Raw genomic sequence first — 3,966 nt, forward strand, 5'->3', positions numbered from 1 at the left:
GTTCGCCAAGGACTGTGATCAAGCATGGGAGAGACTGGAGGCTTCTCCAAATCTTTAAAGAGGCAAATGAAAGAAAGATTGAGTATGCCTATGACGTGAGGTATTTTACAGTATCACAGTCACCAGATAACGTACTGTTTTAAATATTTACCTTGACTCTAAACACCATTCCCAATCTTCACTGAACACGATCTGCAACGAATGGGGAGGACCTTAGCACCTGGTTTAGACGCCTTGGTGCTATGACCTAGCACTGGCAGTGAGATTTACAGTGACTTACACAGGAATATGGTTTGTATATCTGCCTGCTTTGTATTGTTTGCTTGGGGACTTTGCTCACAGCTATGGCGGAACTGTTTGGGGGTTTTAGTGTGTGAACTGCACGGGCAGCAGTGGGGGAAGTAGTATCACTCTGTTCTGTCCGCAGAAAATGATCTGGAGCCCACCCACTGGTTTCACTGCACATATATCCGACGGACCAAGTCAATTTCAATCAATCGAGCAAATTCAATGTGGAGTCCCCCCCCACACACTGAACCCTATGATCAAGTACACGTCCGGTGCTCAGCAGAGGTCTAGTTGCAGGGGCGCTGGAGGGAGTCAATAACAGCGCTTGGCCCCCGGGATAAAACCCAACACCTTTCCCGACATGACGGACAGCACCCACGGGGGCCCCTTCTCTTTCATGTAGAAGTGCTTTACAGGCGTTCCTCTCCATCTCGTGCTTGCGTGATGGCGCACACCTCTCCATTACTAGCCCCTCTGGTGTTTGGGTGAGTGCTATTGACCTCCGGGAGGTGGTCTCCAGGAGAGAAGCGCAAAGTGGCACTAATGACAGTTCAGCTCTGCAGATAGAGAGAGAGAGAGAGAGAGAGAGAGAGAGAGAGAGAGAGAGCAGCCGCAGCTCGGCGGGAAAGCACTCTGACGGAACACCACGGAGGCACAGCTTTAACGAGTCGGTACTGTGGTTATCATGGCAACGAGAAGACAGAAGAAGAAAAATGAAAAAAAAAAAAAAACATCAAGAGGGACATTTTGTTTCTTTTTTTTGGCCTGTTTTTTCTCCGCCTGGTGTGTGTGTGGAGGTGACCAGACCAGCACAGGTAGGGAGGTGGCTGAAGAGGCGAGAGAGAGAGAGCAATGAGAGGGGGGGAATGAGCGTGCGGGGTATGCTGGGAGCCTGTGTGTGTGTGTGTGTGTGTGTGGGTGTGTGTGTGTGTGTTGAGTATGTCAGCGCGGCCTCCTTATCATCAGCAGTGCAGGCCACATGTGCGCCTCTCAAACACACTCGCACAGGATAAACTGAGGAAGGGAAGGAGTCAGAGAGGAGGGAGAGAAGAGAGGAAGAGGGCGAATGAGCAGCTGAGCGAAAAGGGCAAAGAAGGGAAGGAGGAAGTGGAGTGATGGAGAGATAGTCAGATGAATCCCACAAAAGAACTGATGAGGGAGAGAGAGAGAGAGAGGGGGGGGGGGGTGAGAGATATACAGTTCCTTTTGGTGAAGCTCTCTGCAATCACCACACCTGGATAAAAAAATACAAAAAATGAATTGCCATCCTCCCAAGGTTCCTATTCATATATGCGCATGTTTTTGTGTGTGCGTATGTGTGTGTGTGTGTGTGTGTGTGTGTGTGGGGGGGGGGGGGTTATGTGTGTGTTTAACAGCACCACACGTCCACGAGCCTCGTCCACATGGAGGAGTCGTCCGAGGGCTCCAAAGGTGAGTAATGGACGGAGGCGGACGACCAGCAAAGGAAAGGAGGAGAGCCGAGGGAGAGTGAGAGAAGAAGAGGGAGAGAAGGAGAGGGAGAGAAGAAGAGGGAGAGAAGAAGAGGGATAGTGAGAGAAGAAGAGGGAGAGCAAGAGAGAGTCAGTCGGAGCACATATAACATCCCCACCCTCGCTACAAGCACCGAATGCTCACTCAGAATGTTGGAATGGTGTCAGAGGCAATTACCCTCCATGTCTCTGGGAGCTGCTGCAGCTCTTGCACTCATTTCTTTTCCTTTTTTCCACCCTCTCTCTCTCTTTCATTCTCTCTCTCTCTCTCTCTCTCTCTCTCTCTCCTCACACACTCTTCCACAGTGGAGAATATCAAAGCATGGAGTCCTTAAAGTACCCGGGGGAAGAAGTGAGGCCTCTGTGACGGTTGATGTGTGTGTGTGTGTGTGTGTGTGTGTGTGTTGGGGGGGGGGGGGGGGGTGTTGGCCCACAGCAAGTATCTGCAGGCTGGCTGTAATTGAGTAGATTTCAGTGCCTTGAGGAGCCGAAATAAGCTGTGTGGGTAAGAAGGGGGGGGGGGGGGGTTGTTGGGGGGTTTGTGGGGCGCAGGGCCGAGCGAAAGCTGGTAGGAATTAGACACAAGTAAATACCGCTGGCCTCAGTTTGGTCTGTAACTTTTATGAGGTGATGAATAACTGCACCCTCCCCCCTCCTCTCGTTTGGTTCATTTCATGCTATCACACTGCTGCACACACTCACACACACACACACACACACACACACACACACACAAATAAAACATTTTTGAACAGACACAGATGAGTAAAAATATTCATGCACACATATACAAACATGCACACACACACACACACACACACACATACAAACTCAAAAAGTCTTCAAGGACAGCTGGATCAGTTTTGAGAGGAACCAGATTCAGCGCTCTAATTCCCCCATGTAAAAAACCCTCAAACTCTCCCAAGCAACACACACACACACACACACACACACACACACACACACACACACAGTTCCCCCCACATATCCATCAGTAGAGACGCCAGTGTTGTACAGCCAAAATCCCCAGAATCCCACAAGTCCCCACATATCCCTAAGCATCTAACAGGCCGTGGGGTGGTTGGGCAAGCGGAGTGGGGTTGGTGGTGGGGTTACTGAGCAGACTTCCAGCTTGGACCTTTAGGGTTGCTGGGTTTTTTCTGTGGTTATGGGATTTGGGTCCAATTCTGAAGCCTTTAAACCAACAGACAGCGGCTTTTGGTTGCTGGAGAACGCTTTCTCTCCCACGCTCCCTTGCTGTCGACCCACCAGCCGCCATCATCTTCATTCATCTCTCAATTACCACTGTCACACAGGCGGTAGTTACCATAACCTCCTTTAATCCCGTCATATTAACTGTGGGATTGTAGGACAGCGGAGAACACAACTAAATGGTGAGCACTATTGTAAACACTATTAAAAAGCAGTTTTTCACATTTTGAAAGCCTAGATGTCAGTTTGTATGGGTGAAAGGACTTCTCAGGACAAAGTTTCCTCAGCGCTGGTGGAAAAATGGTTTGCTGGAAGGTAGCAATACGGAGCCAAACACTTATCACAACATATGTCTGGAGACACTCAAAGGAAATTTGAATGTGGGATAAATGGTTAGATGATTAGCTGAGTTTTGTATTTCAAAAGTAATGTTTTGAGATGCTTCAGTGGCCAAAAACAGGGGTAGTGATGCAAACCTGTTGCTAACGGAGGCCTGTGGGGCACAGATGTGGTGGTCATGGCACATTTTATTGTCACCCAAAAAATTCAACACAAATTTGGCCCAGATGGCTTCTCTTGTCCTTTACTGAAGTTACATATTGTCCTATGGGATGAGCTGGGTTGTGTTAAATCGTACTGAGTAGTGGAACTTGTGAAAAAACATGACTGAAAGCATCTTTTGCTCTCATATTGAATTTACTGCTATCAGTTGACAATATGGAAAGTAGAACATCTCAGCTTTGGTTCCTGCCTGAAATCTTATACTGCAGAACTCTAACTCTGTTTCCATGGTTTTGACATGTCAAATCCTAAAATTATCCAATGACAAATGGAGACAGGGGGTTATGACATTACAGACACATCAAATGATGCAAAACAAAGGCAACATCACATACACAAGATGTTTGAACAAATGCATCTCATTATTTGAAACAGTATCTCTGAAAACACTCTAATTCAAAATGAAGCACAACCA

This window comes from Alosa sapidissima, chromosome 7 (genome assembly GCF_018492685.1).
Source record: "Alosa sapidissima isolate fAloSap1 chromosome 7, fAloSap1.pri, whole genome shotgun sequence".
Taxonomy (NCBI): domain Eukaryota; kingdom Metazoa; phylum Chordata; class Actinopteri; order Clupeiformes; family Clupeidae; genus Alosa; species Alosa sapidissima.